This window comes from Kogia breviceps, chromosome X (assembly GCF_026419965.1).
Source record: "Kogia breviceps isolate mKogBre1 chromosome X, mKogBre1 haplotype 1, whole genome shotgun sequence".
Lineage (NCBI taxonomy): Eukaryota > Metazoa > Chordata > Mammalia > Artiodactyla > Physeteridae > Kogia > Kogia breviceps.
The window spans coordinates 119,993,050-120,014,331 of NC_081330.1; the positions used below are offsets into that span (position 1 = coordinate 119,993,050).

Here is a 21,282-nt window from a genome sequence, read left to right on the forward strand (position 1 = left end):
AGTCCCTGGATGTGAAAGCTCAATACCCCAAAATCCAATATGTTTCTCCATACCAGCAAGAAACAGAAAATGAAATTAATATAAAATACCAAGAAATAAATCTAATAAAGGATGTGCAAGATTCTACAGAAAAAAATGATAAAACCTTATTCTCAGACATTAAAGGAGTATAAGAACAGGGAGATACACAGTAGAAAATATGAGAAAAAAAGATGCCCATTCTCCCCAAATTCATTTCTAAATTTAGTGTAATACCAGTTAATGTTTTTTGGTGGAACTTGACAAACTGATTTTAAAATTCATATGGAAATATAAAAGGCCAAGGATAGGCATTACCCGTTTGAAGCAGAGGAATAAGGGAGAAAACTTGATCCATTCGATAAGAAGACTGTTATAAATCTATAGTAATCAAGACAGTATATTACTTTTTCAGGGATAGAAAAATAGACCATGAAATAAAATGAATAAGCCAGAAACATATCCACATATAAGGTCAATATTTGATTATATGTTGCACTATAGAAGAGAAATGTCAGTCCTTAGAATAAATAGTACTGAGACAATGGGTAACTGTAATTAAATTAAACCTCTATCTCACACCATATCCCCACATCTATTCTAGGTGTACTGAAAACCTAAACATGAAAAATCAAAAAGCTCCTAAAAGATAATATAAAATATCTTCATGAGGTTCAGGGGTAGGGAAGAATTGCATAAACAAGATACAAAAGATACCTATTCATAAGGAAAGGGGAAATATTGATAAATTAGATATTTACTTTAAGAATTTCTGCTTATTAAAGAACACTGTAAGAGTGAAAAGGTAAATCACAGGGTGAGGGAAGGTATTTGCAGCTCACGAAACTGACAAAACTGGTATTTTGGTGTATTAAGAAGTCTCATGTAGGTAAGTCCTGGGGAAAAGGATGGGGGTGGTGCTGACAGACAAATTTGGGGAAAACTGAGACCAAGGAACTTTTGCCTTATTTACTGCTTGAAAGTTTTAGAGGAGTCTGCTGGACGGAGACCCTTTGCCAACATGGGATGGCTCAGCCTAGTAAAGAGAGACATTGTCAGACATAGTGAGTGTCTTAGGTCATGTTCACTAGAAGCAGAGCTTGAGACAGGGATTGCAGTGCATGCTCTTCATTGGAGGAATGCTCTCAGGAGAAGGGGAATGAGGGAAGTGGGATAGGGCAGGGGAAGGTGCTAATCAAGGATGTGTTCTTAGCTTCAGCCTGAACCCATAGGGAGTTCTGTAGCATGAATTGCACCACAGAGCTGTTTCCCCTTGAGGCAAGGAGGCCAGAATTCCATACCTCTATGGCATTTAGTCACTGGCTGTGGGCTGTACCCCAAAGGTGGGGGTGAGTATAGCTTCCTAAGCAAAAGCAGCTCCTGCTCACCTGGGGGAAATTCTCCAAAGAAGGGGACATTTGTAAGCTATTAGCAACCATCACACAACATCTGGAGGCATGGGTGAATTGGTTTGTAAAAGGCATCACTGTGGAGCACCATGAGTGTCCTCTGCAGTGAGTACCTGGTTAGCATGTCTGAGTCAATCTCAGTTCCCATGTGGTGTGGATCGTATGTTGGAGCCCAGAAGCCTGCGTGAGGCTGGACCTTACAGGGCACAGTGATCTAGAGCAGAGGATAAAGGGTGAGCTCTGTTCTCAGAGGGTGAGGAGGAGGTTGCGACAGGGACTCAGAGGGATTTCTAGAGATGAGATTGAAACAGCCACAGGGAGAGGGTCAATATTCTCCTAGAACACTGAGCCAAAAAACAAAATCAGAAACAGATCACAAGTTCACCAGCTGCCAATGCTGACCTTAAGGCCTGCAGGGAACACAGAGCAAGAGAATATAAGGACATCTTCTCTCTAAGACCAACCCCATTTTCATCATCCAGGCTCTAGCCTCGAGAAGACCCTAGGGCTTGGAAATAAGTGCCGTTGGGGTTTGTGAAGAATAATATATGAGGTTTTTAAGAAATAAACTACATTTACACTGCACATCTGAATTGTAGTGTAAGTGAAATTTCAACACCCACTTTAAAACACGTTATATCCACTAGATTGTTACAGTCAGACACATAAATGGAGTAAACAAAAGTTTGATCTTTGACAACAAGATTGTAAACCCTTTGAGAGCAAAGTGGTGAAGCCCACACAGTGAAGTGTTAGATAATTCTCTTTTTATCTCATATTATTTCCCCTAATGAGATTTGAAACTCATCCTCTTTTGTTTCAACCCACACCTGTTACCAAGAGCCACTGGTAAAATTCAAAAGACACCGTGGAAAAGGAAACTTGACTAGAAATTGCATTGGGATATCTGTTACTGATTTAGAGAAAAATCATTTTAGACCCACGCCTTATACCACAGTTCCAGATGAATAAAATATGTATAAGAAATTAATTCATAAGGAAAAACATTGAACTTTATGAGGTCTCTGGCATTCTCTATAAGTTTTATAAGCTTTTGAAAAATTTTTATTTTTTTAGTTATTTATTTTGGGCTGTGTTGGGTCTTCGTTGCTGTGCGTGGGCTTCCTCTAGTTGCGGCGAGCGGGGACTACTCTTTGTTGTGGTATGCGGGCTTCTCATTGCAGTGGCTTCTCTTTGTTGCGGAGCACAGGCTCTAGGCACGCGGGCTTCAGTAGTTGTGGCATGAGGGCTCAGTAGTTGTGTTCCACAGGCTCTAGAGCACAGACTCAGTAGTTGTGGCACACAGGCTTAGTGGCTCTGCGGCATGTGGGATCTTCCCGGACCAGGGATCGAACCCATGTCCCCTGCATTGGCAGGTGGATTCTTAACCACTGTGCCACCAGGGAAGTCCCAAGTTTTATAAGCTTTAAAGTGAAAAAACATCACAATTATAACTGACAGTTTCTGACTACATAAAAATTTAAAGCTATGTATACAGGAAACTAAAAAACACAGGGGAAATATTTTTAACAAATATGGAAAACAGGTTTAATATCTTAGGAAAATTCAAAAGAAAACATTAATACCCCAATAATAAAGAAGAAAGACTGGCAATTCCGAATGAGGACCTATGCTAAGTAAAGAAATATATGGGAAAGTGTTAAACTTTTTACTTCAACCTTAAACAAGTTCTTATTGAGTATAATATTATGGGCTAGATACAGTTCTAGGTAGTAGTCATTGAAGAATACAAAGCAAATTACTAATTTGATACTAGCAAAACTGATACTTTCATACACTGCTGATGGAAGTAAAATTACACAATCCCAGTTGAATTTGGCCATACCTATCAAGTGATAGTATTGTTTTAAGTCAGGAATTCTACTTTGGGGAACATATCTCCAAAGGAAAAAGTAATCCCAAGAGGGGAAGAAAACATATGCCTGAAGATGTTCATCACATTGTATTTTATAAAGGGGGGGGAGAGAGAGAGAATATATATGAAAGTGCTTAAAGTATTTAGCATTTTTATTGAAGGTTTCTCAAATTAATTTTTCTGTATAATCTTTTTTTCATAGAATATCTATTAAGTTTCTTGAGAACATGCCTTCTGGAAGAAGGGAGCCCCTCATTTTGGTGATCTTCCTCTTAGGGTTATAAAATTAATGATGTGGTTCATTTGGCAATAAGATTTCAGTTGGGTGAAAAGTTTGGAGCTCAGGCCCACCTAAGCACTACCCTTTCACCAAGGAGAGAGAGAGCTTCTAGAACATAAACAAAGAGAATGAAGTCCCTTGATTATGTACTCTTCTAGATTTTCTGATGTGTGAGCACCTTATGTGGCCTTTAGTAAGGCTAGATAAGACAGCTCCAACCTACTACTGGACACAGGCCCTGAACTTCTCAGAAAGAATGAGAATGAATATCTTATTCTATAGCAACTAAGACATGAACAGAAAGGACAAGACCCCTTTATCAGCTAGAGCGGTCAGAAGGAAGGGCAAACTACCTGATTGGGCCTCAGAATAAATAATCTCAGAGCAATGGCACTCACCAGGATCTCTCCAAGGTCCTGAATCACTGCCTGCATCTCTCTACAGCCTAATAGAACCTTCCTCTCACTAGTGTCTCTCACCTTAAGGATTCACTACCTCTGCTTGCCTTGGCACTTGCCCTCTGGCCTCTGACTCCCTGACACAATCTGTCTATGACCATACCTAATGGTACTTCAGTCACTTTCTGTCCTCTGCATGTACTGGCAGCTTCATTTATCAGGTTCTTTCTAAAGGAAGTCTATTTGAGGCTATGTCAGTAGTGGAGAATATATGCTTTATTAATTCTTGGTTGTACTATCAGGAGGAGAGGGAACACAGGAGAGGTGATTTGCAGATATGAGTGCTCTTAGATCAGTAAAGCCTAGTACCTGTCACTGTATTTGGTTGTTGCTGGGATGCTTGGGAAAGGAACTACAAGAAGATCACATAGAGGGAACAAAAAGAGGAGACCATCAGAGAGTGGAGAGATATAAAGAGCCTGTCATACTTCTCAGTCCTTCAATTACTGGATTACAAACAGGGTGCCTTACATATGGTTGGTGCTGTAAACAAATGAATATTAAACTAAGCACTAGAAGAACAAAATTCTAGTTCTCTCTCTCTCTCTTTAAAAACTAACTATTTGTATAACATTGGGTAAATCATTTAAGTTCTCTGTATTAATGCAGGGTAACTGCTGCAACAAACCACCCCCAAATTCCAATCACTTAAAACAACATAAGTATTTTTCTCACTCACACAACAATCCAATACATATTCCTGGTTGACTGGCTTTCCTGGACAGCTCTCTTGAGTCACCAAGTGGTGACTCAAACTTCTTCCATATTGTAGCTTTGCTGTCCTCTGAGTTCTTGGAGTAATTGTCATTCAGTTAGCCACTGAGGAAAGAGAATAGGAAGCTTATATATTGGAGGGTTTTATGGGTCAGGCCATGAAATGGTACACATCACTTCTACGCACATTCTATTGGACAGGAATCATCACATGTTCACACCTAACTTCAAGGGATCATGGGAAATGTAGTCTTGCTATGTGCCAAAAAGGAAAAGGAACACAGTTTGGTAAATAACTGGCTAGTCTCTACCATAGTCTCTGGGTTCTGGTTTCCTCAACTGTAAAATGATGCAAATAATATCTGCCTTTCCTTCTTCGTTGAGTTATTGTGAAGATCAAAGGAGATTATCTGTGTAAAAATGGCTTGAAAACTGTAAATCAACATACACAGGAAGGGAATAATTATTGCTTGGCTTACCTATCTTTGAATGTTAATTTTAGGAGTGAAAGAAAGATGTTCTTTCTTTGGTAAGACTCTTTATAGTTGATCCCAGTATATACCAGGTACAAGTATATGTAACAGGGTAATATATTTTTTCATGTGGAGTAAAAATAGAGATTGTAAATGGACCTTTGACATTTCATAATTTGAATCCCTTTTAAAAACATCTTTATTGGAGTATAACTGTTTTACAATGGTGTGTTAGTTTCTGCTTTACAACAAAGTGAATCAGTTATACGTATACATTGAATGCCTTGATAAAAGTATACTAGGATGAAATTAAGGGAAAGTGCCATTTTGCATTCAAGCCTAATTTCTTGCCAGGCTCCTTAAGATGCTATAACCTCCCAGACAATAAAACTACCACAGGATTCATAATGTATGGTAAGTTCTATCATCGTTGACATTCTTCCCTGGACTGGTTATTGGAAGTAGGATATCTATTATGACTTTTGTATATGACATCCAATTATCCACATATAAACAATGAACATGCACACACAGCTCCTTTTTAATTTCTGAAGCCCTCACCCTCAGCAGCCAGAAGCTCCTATTTCGTCTAACTTTCCAAACAAGCAAACAAAGAAAATAAAAACCAAAAACAAACAAACAAAAAACGAAAAAGCCTCCTCCAACTTCTCCTCTCCATCTCAGGTTTGCCATGAAGCAGAGGATCTGATAGAGTTGCGTTATGCTTACACACCCAGCAACATGCCAAGGATTTCTTTTTTTGTTTTTTAATATTTATTTATTTACATCTTTATTGGAGTATAACTGTTTTACAATAGTGTGCCAGTTTCTCCTTTACAACAAGGTGAATCAGTTATACATATACATATGTTCCCATATCTCTTCCCTCTCGTGTCTCCCTCCCTCCCACCCTCCCTATCCCACCCCTGTAGGTGGTCACAAAGCACCGAGCTGATCTCCCTGTGCTATGTGGCTGCTTCCCACTAGCTATCTGTTTTACGTTTGGTAGTGTATATATGTCCATGCCACTCTCACTTCGTCACAGCTTACCCTTCCCCCTCCCCATATACTCAAGGCCATGCTCTAGTAGGTGTCTCTTTATTCCCGTCTTGCCCCTAGGTTATTCATGACCATTTTTTTTTAGTTTCCATATATATCTGTTAGCATACGGTTATTTGTTTTGCTCTTTCTGACTTACTTCACTCTGTATGACAGACTCTAGGTCCATCCACCTCACTACAAATAACTCAATTTCGTTCCTTTTTATGGCGGAGTAATATTCCATTGTATACATGTGCCACATCTTCTTCATCCAGTCATCTGTTGATGGACACTTAGGGTGCTTCCATGTCCTGGCTATTGTAAATAGAGCTGCAATGAACATTGTGGTACATGACTCTTTTTGAATTATGGTTTTCTCAGGGTATATGCCTAGTAGTGGGATTAATGGGACATATGGTAGTTCTCTCTGTAGTTTTTTGAAAGAACCTCCATACTGTTCTCCATAGTGGCTGTATCAATTTACGTTCCCACCAACAGTGCAAGAGTGTTCCCTTTTCTCCACACCCTCTCCAGCATTTATTGTTTCTAGATTTTTTGATGATGGCCATTCTGACCGGTGTGAGATGATATCTCATTGTAGTTTTGATTTGCATTTCTCTAATGATTAATGATGTTGAGCATTCTTTCATGTGTTTGTTGGCAATCTGTGTATCTTCTTTGGAGAAATGTCTATTTAGGTCTTCTGCCCATTTTTGGATTGGGTTGTTTGTTTTTTGTTATTGAGATGCATATAATTTTTGGAGATTAATCCTTTGTCAGTTGCTTCATTTGCAAATATTTTCTCCCATTCTGAGCTTGTCTTTTGGTATTGTTTATGGTATCCTTTGCTGTGCAAAAGCTTTTAAGTTTCATTAGGTCCCATTTCTTTATTTTTGTTTTTATTTCCATTTCTCTAGGAGGTGGGTCAAAAAGGATCTTGCTGTGATTTCTGTCATAGACTGTTCTGCCTATGTTTTCCTCTAAGAGTTTGATAGTGTCTGGCCTTACATTTAGGTCTTTCATCCATTTTGAGTTTATATTTGTGTATGGTTTTAGGGAGTGTTCTAATTTCATACTTTTACATGTAGCTGTCCAGTTTTCCTAGCACCACTTATTGAAGAGGCTGTCTTTTCTCCACTGTATATTCTTGCCTCCTTTATCAAAGATAAGGTGACCATATGTGTGTGGGTTTATCTCTGGGCTTTCTATCCTGTTCCATTGATCCATATTTCTGTTTTTGTGCCAGTACCATACTGTCTTGATGACTGTAACTTTGTAGTATAGTCTGAAGTCAGGGAGCCTGAATCCTCCAGCTCCGTTGTCAAGATTGCTTTGGCTATTCGGGGTCTTTTGTGTTTCCATACAAATTGTGAAATTTTTTGTTCTAGCTCTGTGAAAAATGCCAGTTGTAGTTTGATAGGGATTGCATTGGATCTGTAGGTTGCTTTGGGTAGTAGAGTCATTTTCACAATGTTGATTCTTCCAATCCAAGAACATGGGATATCTCTCCATCTGTTTGTATCATCTTAATTTCTTTCATCAGTGTCTTATAATTTTCTGCATACAGGTCTTTTGTCTCCTTAGGTAGGTTTATTCCTAGATATTTTATTCTTTTTCTTACAATGGTAAATGGGAGTGTTTTCTTAATTTCACTCTCAGATTTTTTATAAGGATGCCAGAGATTTCTGTGCATTAGTTTTGTATCCTGCTACTTTACTAAATTCATTGATTAGCTCTAGTAGTTTTCTGGTAGTATCCTTAGGATTCTCTATGTATAGTATCATGTCATCTGCAAACAGTGACAGCTTTACTTCATCTTTTCCAATTTGGATTCCTTTTATTTCTTTTTCTTCTCTCATTACTGTGGCTAGAACTTCCAAAACTATGTTGAATAAGAATGGTGAGAGTGGGCAACCTTGTCTTGTTCCTGATCTTAGTGAAAATGGTTTCAGTTTTTCACCATTGAGGGCGATGTTGGCTGTGGGTTTGTCATATATGGCCTTTATTATGTTGAGGAAAGTTCCCTCTATGCCTGCTTTCTGCAGGGTTTTTATCATAAATGGGTGTTGAATATTGTCCAAAGCTTTCTCTGCATCTATTGAGATGATCATATCGTTTTTCTCCTTCAGTTTGTTGATATGGTGTATCACGTTGATTGATTTGTGTATTTTGAAGAATCCTTGCATTCCTGGAATAAACCCCACTTTATCATGGTGTATGATCCTTTTAATGTGCTATTGGATTCTGTTTGCTAGTATTTTGTTGATTATTTTTGCATCTAGGTTCATCAGTGATATTGGCCTGTAGTTTTCTTTCTTTGTGACGTGTTCGTCTGGTTTTGGTATCAGGGTTATGGTTGCCTCATAGAATGAGTTTGGGAGTGTTCCTCCCTCTGCTATCTTTTGGAAGAGTTTGAGAAGGATAGGTGTTAACTCTTCTCGAAATGTTTGATAGAATTCTCCTGTGAAGCCATCTGATCCTGGGCTTTTGTTTGTTGGAAGATTTTAAATCACAGTTTCAATTTCAATGCTTGTGAGTGGTCAGTTCATATTTTCTATTTCTTCCCCGTTCAGTCTCGGCAAGTTGTGCATTTCTCAGAATTTTTCCATTTCTTCCAGTTTGTCCATTTTATTGGCATACAGTTGCTTGTAGTAATTTCTAATGATCCTTTGTATTTCTGCGGTGTCTGTTGTTACGTCTCCTTTTTCATTTCTAATTCTATTGATTTGAGTCTCCTCCCTTTTTTCCTTGATGAGTCTGGCTAATGGTTTATCAATTTAGTTTATCTTCTCAAAGAACCAGGTTTTAGTTTTATTGAGCTTTGCTATCATTTCCTTCATTTTTTTTCATTTATTTCTGATCTGATCTTTATGATTTCTTTCATTCTGCTAAATGTGGCGTTTTTTGGTTCTTCTTTCCCTAATTGCTTTAGGTGGAAAGTTAGGTTGTTTATTCGAGATGTTTCCTGTTTCTTAAGGTAGGTTTGTATTGCTATCAACTTCCCTCTTAAAACGGTTTTTGCTGCATCCCATAGGTTTTGGGTTGTTGTCTCTCCATTGTCATTTGTTTCTAGGTATTTTTTGATTTTCTCTTTGATTTTTTCAGTGATCACTTCATTATTAAGTAGTGTATTGTTTAGCCTCTATGTGTTTGTGTTTTTTACAGATATTTTCCTGTAATTGCTATCTAGTCTCATAGCGTTGTGGTCGGAAAAGGTACTTGATACGATTTCAGTTTTCTTAAATTTACCAAGGCTAGATGTGTGACCCAAGATATGATCTATCCTGGAGAATGTTCCATGAGCACTTGAGAAAAATGTGCATTCTGTTGTTTTTGGATGGAATGTCCTATAAATATTAATTAAGTCCCTGTTGTTTAATGTATCATTTAACACTTGTGTTTCCTTATTTATTTTCATTTTGGATGATCTGTCCATTGGTGAAAGTGGGGTGTTAAAGTCCCCTACTATGATTGTGTTACTGTCGATTTCCCCTTTTATGGCTGTTAGTATTTGCCTTATGTATTGAGGTGCTCCTATGTTGGGTGCATAAATATTTACAATTGTTATATCTTCTTCATGGATCGATACCTTGATCATTATGTAGTGTCCTTCTTTCTCTCTTGTAATAGTTTTAATTTTAAAGTCTATTTTGTCTGATATGAGAATTGCTACTCCAGCTTTCTTCTGATTTCATTTGCATGGAATATCTTTTTCCATCCCCTCACTTTCAGTCTGTATGTATCCCTAGGTCTGAAGTGGGTCTCTTATAGGCAGCATATATATGGCTCTTGTTTTTGTATCCATTCAGCCAATCTATGTCTTTTGGTGGCAGCATTTAATCCATTTACATTTAAGGGAATTATCGCTATGTATGTTCCTATGACCATTTTCTTAATTGTTTTGGGTTTGTTATTGTAGGTCTTTTCCTTCTCTTGTGTTTCTTGCCTAGAGAAGTTGCTTTAGCATTTGTTGTAAAGCTGGTTTTGTGGTGCTGAACTCTCTAGATTTCCCTTGTCTGTAAAGGTTTTAATTTCTCCATGAAATCTGAATGAGATCCTTGCTGGTTAGAGTAATCTTGGCTGTAGGTTTTTCTCCTTCATCAGTTTAAATATGTCCTGCCACTCCCTTCTGGCTTGTAGAGTTTCTGCTGAAAGATCAGCTGTTCACCGTATGGGGATTCCTTTGTGTGTTATTTGTTGGTTTTCCCTTGCTGCTTTCAATATGTTTTCTTTGTTTTTAAATTTTCATAGCTTGATTAAGATGTGTCTTGGTGTGTTTCTCCTTGGATTTATCCTGTATGCGACTCTCTGTGCTTCCTGGAGTTGATTAACTCTTTCCTTTCCCATATTAGGGAAGTTTTCAATTATAATCTCTTCAAATATTTTCTCAGTCCCTTTCTTTTTCTCTTCTTCTTCTGGGACCCCTATAATTCGAATGTTGGTGCGTTTAATGTTGTCCCAGAGGTCTCTGAGACTGTCCTCAGTTCTTTTCATTCTTTTTTCTTTATTCTGCTCTGCAGTAGTTATTCCCACTATTTTATCTTCCAGGTCACTTATCCGTTCTTCTACCTCAGTTATTCTGCTACTGATCCCATCTAGAGTATTTTTCATTTCATTTATTGTGTTGTGCAAAGTTGCTTGTTTCCTCTTTAGTTCTTCTAGGTCCTTGTTAAATGTTTCTTGCATTTTCTCTATTCTATTTCCACGATTTTGGATCATCTTTACTATAATTATTCTGAATTCTTTTTCAGGTAGACTGCCTATTTCCTCTTCATTTGTTAGGTCTGCTGGGTTTTTATCTTGCTCCTTCATCTGCTGTGTGTTTTTCTGTCTTCTCCTTTTGCTTATCTCACTGTGTTTGGGGTCTCCTTTTTGCAGGCTGCAGGTTCGTAGTTCCCATTCTTTTTGGTGTCTGTCCCCAGTGGCTAAAGTTGGTTCAGTGGATTGTGTAGGCTTCCTGGGGGAGGGGACTAGTGCCTGTGTTCTGGTGGATGAGGCTGGATCTTGTCTTTCTGGTGGGCAGGTCCACTTCTGGTGGTGTGTTTTGGGGTGTCTGTGGCCTTATTATGATTTTAGCCAGCCTCTCTGCTAATGGGTGGTGTTGTGTTCCTGTCTTTCTAGTTGTTTGGCATAGGGCGTCCAGCAGTGTAGCTTGCTGGTCATTGAGTGAAGCTGAGTGTTGGTGTTGAGATGGCAATCTCTGGGAGATTTTAGCCATTTGTTAGTACATGGAGCTGGGAGGTCTCTTGTGGACCAGTGTCCTGACATTGGGCCTCCCGCCTCAGAGGCACTGCACTGACTCCTGGCTGCAGCACCAAGCACCTTTCATCAACACGGCTCAGAATAAAAGGGAGAAAAAGTAGAAAGAAAGAGAGAGAGAGAGGGGGAGGGAGGGAGAGAGAGAGAGACAGAGAGAAAGAAAATAAAATAAAGTAAGATAAAATAAAGTTATTAAAAGAAAAAATAGAAAATAATTATTAAGAGAAAATTGTTTTAATTAAAAAAACAAAGAAAAAAAATGCACGGACAGAACCCTAGGACCAATGGTGAAAGCAAAGCTATACAGACAAAATCTCACACAGAAGCATACACATACACACTCACAAAAAGAGGAAAAGGGGAAAAAATAATATATCTTGCTCTCAAAGTCCACCTCCTCAATTTGGGATGATTCGTTGTCTATTCCGGCATTCCACCGATGCAGGGTACATCAAGTTGATTGTGGAGATTTAATCCGCTGCTCCTGACGCTGCTGGGAGAGGTTTCCCTTTCTGTTCTTTGTTCACACAGCTCCCCGTGGTTCAGCTTTGGATTTGGACCTGCCTTTGCGTGTAGTTTGCCAGAGGGCATCTGTTCTTCGCTCAGACAGGATGGGGTTAAAGGGGCAGCTGATTCGGGGGCTCTGACTCACTCAGGCCAGGGTGAGGGAGGTTTACAGATGCGGGGCAAGCCTGCGGCGGCAGAGGCCAGCATGACGTTGCACTAGCCTGAGGCGCACCGTGCATTCTCCCGGGGAAGTTGTCCTTGGATCCCAGGACCCTGGCACTGGCGGGCTGCACAGGCTTCTGGGAGGGGAGGTGTGGAGAGTGACCTGTGCTCACACACAGACTTCTTGGTGGTGGCAGCAGCGGCCTTAGCGTCTCATGCCCGTTTCTGGGGTCCGTGCTGATAGCCGCAGCTCATGCCCATCTCAAGCTCCTTTAAGCAGTGCTCTGAATCCCCTCTCCTCGCACAGCAGGAAACAAAGAGGGAAGAAAAAGTGTCTTGCCTCTTCGGCAGGTTCAGACTTTTTCCCAGACTCCCTCCTGGCTAGCCGTGGTGCACTAACCCCTTCAGGCTGTGTTCACACCACCAGTCCTCTCCCTGCAATCCGATGGAAGCCCAAGCCTCAGCTCCCAGCCCCCGCCCACCCCGACGGGTGAGCAGACAAGCCTCTCAGGCTGGTGAGTGCCAGTTGGCACTGATCCTCTGTGCGGGAATCTCTCCACTTTGCACTCCGCACCCCTGTTGCTGTGCTCTCCGCCGAGTCTCTGAATCTTCCCCCCTTTGCCACCCACAGTCTTTGCCTGCAAAGGGGCTTCCTAGTGTGTGGATACCTTTCCTCCTTCACAGCTCCCTCCCACTGGTGCAGGTCCCGTCCCTATTCTTTTGTCTCTGTTTTTTCTTTTTTCTTTTGCCCTACCCATGTACATGGGGGAGTTTCTTGCCTTTTGGGAGGTCTGAGGTCTTCTGCCAGCATTCAGTGGGTGTTCTGTAGGAGTAGTTCTATGTGTAGATGTATTTCTGATGTATCTGTGGGGAGGAAGGTGGTCTCCGCGTCTTACTCTTCTGCCATCTTCCCCCTCCTCTCTACTTTTGTTTGTGTTTTCATTACTCTAGTAGGTGGATCAAAAAAGATGTTGCTGCAGTTTATGTCAGAGAGTGTTCTGCCTGTGTTTTCCTCTAAGAGTTTTACAGTATCCCGTCTTCCATTTAGGTCTTTAATCCATTTTCACTTTACTTTTGTGTATGCTGTTAGAGAGTGTTCTAACTTCATTCTTTTACATGTAGCTCTCCAGTTTTCCCAGCGCCACTTACTGAGAGACTGTCTTTTCTCCATAGTATATTCTTGCCTTCTTTGTCATAGATTAGTTGACCATAGTGCATGGGTTTATCTCTGGGCTTTCTGTACTTTTCCATTGATCTATATTTCTGTTTTTGTGCCAGTACCATACTTTTTTGCTGACTCTAGCTTTGTAGTATAGTTTGAAGTCAGGGAGCCTGATTCTGCCAGCTCCATTTTCTTTCTCAAGATTGCTTTCTCTATTCGGGGTCTTTTGTGTTTCCATACAAATTGTAAAAATTTTTGTTCTAATTCTGTGAAAAATGCCATTGGTAATATGATAGGGATTGCATTGAATCTCTAGATTGCTTTGGGTAGTACAGTCATTTTCACAATGTTGATTCTTCCAATCCAAGAACATGGGATATCTCTCCATCTGTTTGTATCATCTTTACTTTCTTTCATCAGTGTCTTATAATTTTCTGCATACAGGTCTTTTGTCTCCTTAGGTAGGTTTATTCCTAGGTATTTTATTCTTTTTGTTGTGATGGTAAATGGGATTGTTTCCTTAATTTCTCTTTCTGATCTATTGTTGTTAGTGTATAGGAATGCAAGGGATATTTGTGTATTAATTTTGTATCCTGCAACTTTACCATATTCATTGATAAGCTCTAGTAGTTTTCTGGTAGTGTCTAGGATTTTCTATGTAGAGTATCATGTCATCTGCAAACAGTGATGGTTTCACTTCTTCTTTTCCAATTTGTATTGCTTTTATTTCTCTTTCTTCTCTGATTGCCATGGCTAGAACTTCCAAAATTCTGTTAAATAAAAGTGGGAAGAGTGTACATCCTTGTCGTGTTCCTGATCGTAGAGTAAATGCTTTCAGTTTTTCACCATTGAGAATGATGTTAGCTGTGGGTTTGTCATATGTGGCCTTTATTATCTTGAGGTAGGTTCCCTGTATGCCCACTTTCTGGAGAGTTTTTATCATAAATGGGTGTTGAATTATGTCCAAAGTTTTTTCTGCAGCTGGTGAGATGATCATATGGTTTTTATTCTTCAGTTTGTTTATGTGGTGTATTACATTGATTGCTTTGTGTATATTGAAGAATCCTTGCACCCCTGGGATAAATCCCACTTGGTGATGGTGTATGATCCTTTTAATGTGTTGTTGGGTTCGGTTTGCTATAATTTTGCTGAGGATTTTTGCGTCTATGTTTATCAGTGATATTGGCCTGTAATTTTCTTTTCTTGTGATATCTTTGTCTGGTTTTGGTATCAGGGTGATGGTGGCCTCATAGAATGAGCTTGGGAATGTTCCTTCCTCTGCAATTTTTTGGAAGAATTTGAGAAGGATACGTGTTAACTCTTCTCTAAATATTTGGTAGAATTTGCCTGTGAAGCCATCTGGTCCTGGACATTTGTTTGTTGGAAGTTTTAAAATCACAGTTTTAATTTCAGTACTTGTGATTAGTCTGTTTATATTTTCTATTTCTTTCTGGTTCAGTCTTGGAAGGTTGTACCTTTCTAAGAATTTGTCCATTTCTTCTAGGTTGTCCATTTTATTGGCATATAGTTGCTTGTAGTAGTCTCTTATGATCCTTTGTATTTCTGTGGTGTCAGTTGTAACTTCTTTTTCATTTCTAATTTTATTGATTTGAGCCCTCTTGCTTTTTTTCCTGATGAGTCTAGCTAAAGGTTTATCAATTTTGTTTATCTTTTCAAAGAACCAACTTATAGTTTCATTGATCTTTTCTATTGTTTTGTTTGTCTCTATTTCATTTATTTCTGCTCTGATCTTTATGATTTCTTTCCTTCTACTAACTTTGGCTTTTGTTTGTTCTACTTTTTCTAGTTGCTTTAGGTGTAAGATTAGGTTGTTTAATTGAGATTTTTCTTGTTTCCTGAGTTAAGATTGTATTGCTTCCCTCTTAAAACTGCTTTTGCTGCATACCATAGGTTTTGGATCATCATGTTTTTGTTGTCATTTGTCTCTAGGTATTTTTAAAATTTCCTCTTTGATTTCTTCAGTGATCCATTGGTTGTTTAGTAACATATTGTTTAGCCTCCATGTGTTAGTGTTTTTTACATTTTTTTCCTGTAATTTATTTCTAATCTCAGAGTGTGGTCAGAAAAGCTGCTTGATGTGATTTCAGTTTTCTTAAGTTTACCAAGACTTGATTGTGTCTCAAGATGTGATTTATCCTTGAGAATGTTCCATGTGCACTTGAGAAGAACATGTATTCTGCTGCTTTTGGATGAAGTGCCCTCTAAATATCAGTTAAGTCCATCTGGTCTAATTTGTCATTTAAGGCTTGTGTTTCCTCATTGTTTTTCTGTCTGGATGATCTATCCATTGGTATAAGTGGGGTGTAAAATCCCCCCACTACTATTGTGTTGCTGTCAATTTCCCCTTTTATGGCTGTTAGCATTTGTTTTATATATTGAGGTGCTGCTATGTTGGGTGCATGTATATTTACAATTGTTATATCTTCTTGGATTGATCCTTTGATCATTTCATAGTGTCCTTTTTTGTCTCTTTTAGCAGTGTTTATTTTAAAGTCTATTTTGTCTTATGTGAGAATTGCTACTCCAGCTCTCCAGCTTAGTTTTGATTTCCATTTGCATGGAATGTCTTTTTCCATCCCCTCACTTTCAGTCTGTATGTGTCCCTAGGTCCAAAGGGGTCTCTTGTAGACAGCATATATACGGGTCTTGTTTTTGTATCCATTAGACCAGTCTGTGTCTTTTGGTTGGGGCATTTAATACATTTACATTTAAGGTATTTATCGATATGTATGTTCTTATTCCCATTTTCTTAATTGTTTTGGATTTGTTTTTTTGGTCTTCTTTCTTTTCTTTTGTTCTCATCTCTTGTGGTTTGATGAGTATCTTTAGTGTTTTGTTTCAGTTGCTTTTTCTTTTTTGTGTGTGTATCTATTGTAGTTTTTTGGTTTTCAGTTCCCATGAGGTTATGATATAGCAGTCTATAAGTTTATAAGGTTGTTCTAAGTTGCTGGTCGCTTAATTTCAAATGCATTTCCCATTTCTTGCATTTGTACTCTCCTCACAATTGCTGGTTTTGATATCATATTTGTGTGTGGATGATAGCATAGTTTTACTGTATGTTTGCCTTTACCATTGAGCTTTCCCATTTGTGATTTTCTTGTTTCTAGCTGTGGCCCCCTCCCCCCATCCCCCCACGTAGAGAAGTTCCGTTAGAATTTGTTGTTAAGTCTGGTTTGGTGGTCCTGAATTCTCTTAGCTTTTGTTCATTTGTAAAGCTTTTGATTTCTCTGTCAAATCTGAATGAGAGCCTTGCTGGGTAGTATTCTTGGTTGTAGGTTTTTTCCCTTTTGTCACGTTAAATATATCCTGCCACTCCCTCTGACCTGCAGAGTTTCTGCTGAAAAATCAGCTGATAACCTTATGGGGATTCCCTTGTATGTTATTTGTTGCTTTTTCCTAGTTGCTTTTAATATTTTTTCTTTGTATTTAATTTTTGTTAGTTTGATTACTATGTGTCTTGGCATTCCTCCTTGGGTTTATCCTGTATGGGACTCTCTGTGCTTCCTGGACTTGGGTGACTATTTCCTTTCCCATGTTAGGGAGTTTTTGGCTGTAATTGCTTCAAATATTTTCTCAGGCCCCTTCCCTTTCTCTTCTTCTTCTGGGACTCCTGTAATGCGAATCTTGATGTATTTAATGTTATCCCAGAGGTCTCTGAGACTATCCTCATTTTTAAAATTCTTTTCTCTTTATTGTGTTCTGTGGCAGTGATTTCCACCACCTTGTCTTCCAGCTCACTTATTCATTCTTCTGCCTCAGTTATTCTGCTGTTGATTCCTTCTAGTGTATTTTTCACTTCAGTTATTGTGTTGTTCATCTCTGTTTGTTTCCTCCTTAAATATTCTACCTCTTTTTTAAACATTTCTTGTATCTCCTCAGTCTGTGCCTTCATTCTTTTAACGAGTTTTTCTATCATCTTTATTATCATTACTCTGAATTCTTTTTCTGGTAGATTGCCTACTTCCTCTTCATTTAGTTGTTCTTGTGGGCTTTTATCTTGTTCCTTTGTCTGCAACATATTCCTCTGTCGTCTCATTTTTTCTAACTTTCTGTGTTTATGGTCTCCTTTCTGCAGGCTGTAGGATTGTAGTTCCTCTTGCTTCTGGTGTCTGCCCCCTGGTGGGTGAGGTTAGTCAAGGGTCTTGTGCACGCTTCCTGGTGGGAGGGACTGGTGCCTGCCCTCTGGTGGGTGGAGCTGGGTTTTGTCCCTCTGGTGGGCAGGACCATGTCAAGGGGTGTGTTTTCAGCTGGCTGAGAACTCAGTATGACTTTATGCAGCCTGTCTGCTGATGGGTGGGGCTGTGCTCCTATCTTGTTCGTTGTTTGGCCTGAGGCTTTCCAGCACTGGAGCCTGCAGGCTGCTGGATGGGGTTACCTCTTGGTGCCAAAATGGGGACCTCTGGGAGAGCTCATGCTGATCAGTATTCCCTGGGGCCTCCACTACCAGTGTCTTTGTCCCCACAGTGGGCTACAGCCAACCCTCACCTCACCAGGAGACCCTCCAAGACCCCTAGGTAGGTCTAGCCCTGGTTCCTATGGAGGTACTGCTTTCTGCTGCATCCTCGTGCATGTGAGGTCTTGTGTGCACCCTCCAAGAGTGGAGTCTCTGTTTCCCCCAACCTTGTGGAGCTCCTGCACTCAAGCCCTGCTGGGCTTCAAGGCTAAATGTTTTGAGGGTTCTTCCTCCCAATGCCAGACCCTCAGCCTGTCTTGGAGAGCTATTTTTATGTGGGAATGTCCCTCTGTAGCCTGCATGTGTTTACTATTTTTTGGTCCAAGGGCTGTTTTTAGAATGGATGTCTGCCACCTCTTTCCTCAGTGTAGGCTGGCCTTTATCCCCTTCATCGGAGGTGTGACTGATGTTGTGGTGATCAGAGCCTGCACTGGATATTGAGCAGGGCCTTCCCTTTGCTCTTTGGTTGTCACTGCCCTGTCAGGAGCAGGTTCTCCTCCCTAGTTGTTGGAGTAGAGGCCCCCCGATCTGTTCCCTAGCTTTGTTTCTGATCTGTGCTTCAGGGTAGGTGGCATTGGAGCACTCCCACTGGGAGAGAAGCCACTGAGTATTCCTCCTTTGGAGCTGTTCACCTGTGGGTGTGCTCTGTTGTGTCACCTTTCACACTGTTACACTGTTGTTGGCCCTGCTTTTGGCCTCACTTTAACTGTGGGTGTGTCAGCAATTGGTCCTGGTGTCTCTGAGGCATTGTTTCCACCAGGCCAGCAATGTAGATATACTTGTAGTAATCATGGATCTGGACCCACTGTGGGCACTATGGAGGCAGCTCAGACTCTGGCCTGGCCCAACCCCCGCATGTACCTGCCCACAGATTCCACAGGTGCTAAAGCTAGACCCATCTCAGCTGCAGGAGCATTCATTATCCTTTCAGATGTTCTGTAGGTGCTGAGTTTACAAAGCCAGTTGCCAGGGTATAAACCCATGGTTCACACAGCTGCGAGGGGAGATTTCAGCTCTTCTTCCTTAGTCATACAACCCCCGGGGCTCAGCTGTGGTTTCAACCCTGCCTCTGCATGTGGGCCACCGACAGGCATCTGCTCCCGAGACTGCCCCGGAGCACGTGAGCCTGCCTGGGTGGGAGGTGGCAGAGGAGGCGGCGGCAGCTGGGGGTGTGCAAACCCACTCCAGCGGGAGCCCTTCCTAGTGCCTGTGGAGGCAGGGGCCTGCACATGGAGAGAGAGGCTGCAATGGCGGACCCCGCCCTTTGCACATCACTCAACAATGGCACTTTGCTTCTATGGCTGTCGTGGCTTCCTCCACAAGCATTTCCAGTTGCAGGGCTCCTCACTCTCATCCCCTCAGACCGTCTCCTCACAGCTGGCAGCAGCCCTCTCCCTGGGTCTGCTCTCCAAACCCCCAAGTTCCAGCACCCAGTCCCTGTGCATACTGGTGGACACATGTCTCGGGCTGGGATGCACAGGGCTGTGGCACACACTGCTTGTGCAGGTTTCACTCTGTCCTTCCTGCCACAGACCTATTGCTGCACTCTCTTCCTGGTTTCTGAAGCTCCACTTCTGTCCCAGCTGATCTCCCCACCAGTGAGGGGTCTTTCCCAGTGCAGGAACCTCTCCTTCAGCTTCTCCTCGCAGGGGCACAGGTCCCATCCCGCTTGCTCTTCTCTTCCTTTTCCCTTCTTCTTTCCTTCATTGTACCTAGTTACACAGGGATCTTTCTTGTCCTTTTGGGTATCCGAGGTCCTCTGCTAGTGTTCAGCACATGCTCTGTGAGAATTCTTCCATCTGTAGATGTATTCTTGCTACATTTGTGGGGAGAAGTGAACTCCACATCTTCCTACTCCTCCACCATTTTGACTCCCCCTCTATTCTGCTATTTTTGGATGAAGTTGTCTATAGATGTCAATTAAATCCAGTTGATTGGTGGTGCTCTTGAGTTCAACTATGTCCTTACTGATTTTCTGCCTGCTGGATCTGTTTCTGATACAGGGGTGTTGAAGTTTCCACCTGTAATAGTGGATTTGTCTATCTCTCCTTTCAGTTTTGTTTTTGCCTCACATATTTTGATGCTCTGTTGTTAGGTGCATACATATTATGTCTTGGAGAATTGACTCCTTTATTATTATGTAATGCCCCTCTTTTTCCCTGATGACTTTTCTTGCTCTCAAGTCTGTTCTCTCTGAAATTAATACAGCCACTCCAGCTTCCTTTTGATTATTAGTGTTAGCGTGGTATGTCTTTCTCCATTCATTTACTTTTCTATATGTGTTGTTATATTTAAAGTGAATTACTTGTAGACATATAGTCGTCTTGTTTTTTTGGCCCACTCTGACAATTTGTCATTTTTTTTTCTTTTCTATCTTTTTTATTTTATTTTTTTGAATCTCTAAAATGATTGTATAACCTCACAAATTCAAATATTAATTTTCTACTGGGGGGCACATTTTTCTAATTAATCCTGAAAAGGTGAAAGAAAATTGGGGCTGAATCTCAGATGTGGTATCACTGAAGGCAGTAGGGGAGGAATGTGGACTGTCCTCTTTGGTTGGTGAAAATGAGGAGGGGGAACATTACCTTTCAAAAATTAATAAAGCAACACATTAAAAATGCTGTTCATATTTTCTATTTTTTCCTGGTTCCATCTTGGAAGATTATACCTTTCTAAGATTTTGTCCATTTCTTCCAGATTGTCCATTTTATTGGCATACAGTTGCTTGTAGTAGTCTCTTAGGATGCTTTGTATTTCCGTGGTGACAATTTGTCTTTTAATTGGTGTATTTAGACCACTGATGTTTAAAAGTGATTATTGATATAGTTGAATGACTATCTACCATATTTGTTACTGTTTTCTATTTGTTGCCCTTATTTTTTTTCCTATTTTTGTCTTTCACACTTTTTCTTCCTTTTGTGGTTTTAACTGAGCACTTTGTATGATTCCATTTTCTCTCATTTTTAGCATATCACTTATACTTCTTATTTACTTTTTTAATGGTTCCTCTAGAGTTTGCTGTATATATTTACAGCAGATATGAGTCCACTTTCAGGTAACACAATACCACTTCATGGGTAGTACCGGTACCTTATAACAACTAAATAGTCCTAATTCCTTCCTCCCATCCCTTGTATCATTACTATTATTCATTTCATTTATACATAAGCATATGTGTGTGTGTGTATATATATATATATATATATATATATGTATATATATATATATATACGTATATATATATATATACGTATATATATATATATATATACACATGTAAGCACACATAGTTGAATACATTGTTGCTATTATTATTTTGAATGAACTGTTATCTGTAGAGCAGTTAAGCATAAGAAAAATAAGAGTTTTTATTTTGCCTTTTAAAATTCATCCTCTGATGTTCTGTCTGTCTTTATGTAGATCCAAGTTTCTGACCTATATATCAT

At 40.0% G+C, this 21,282-nt stretch overlaps 1 protein-coding gene across 9 annotated transcripts in view; it reads left to right on the forward strand.

Moving 5' to 3' along the window:
• Positions 1–21,282, forward strand: part of RAI2 (retinoic acid induced 2) — a 404,475-nt gene that overhangs the window by 19,926 nt on the left and 363,267 nt on the right. The window contains exon 1 of one of the 9 annotated variants that reach the window (XM_067023112.1): positions 5,583–5,642. The exons of the other annotated variants lie outside the window; for them this stretch is intronic. The gene's annotated coding sequence lies outside the window, so the exon portion shown is untranslated. Of the gene's footprint in view, positions 1–5,582; positions 5,643–21,282 lie in introns of those variants that run through there. 9 annotated transcript variants of the gene reach the window in all.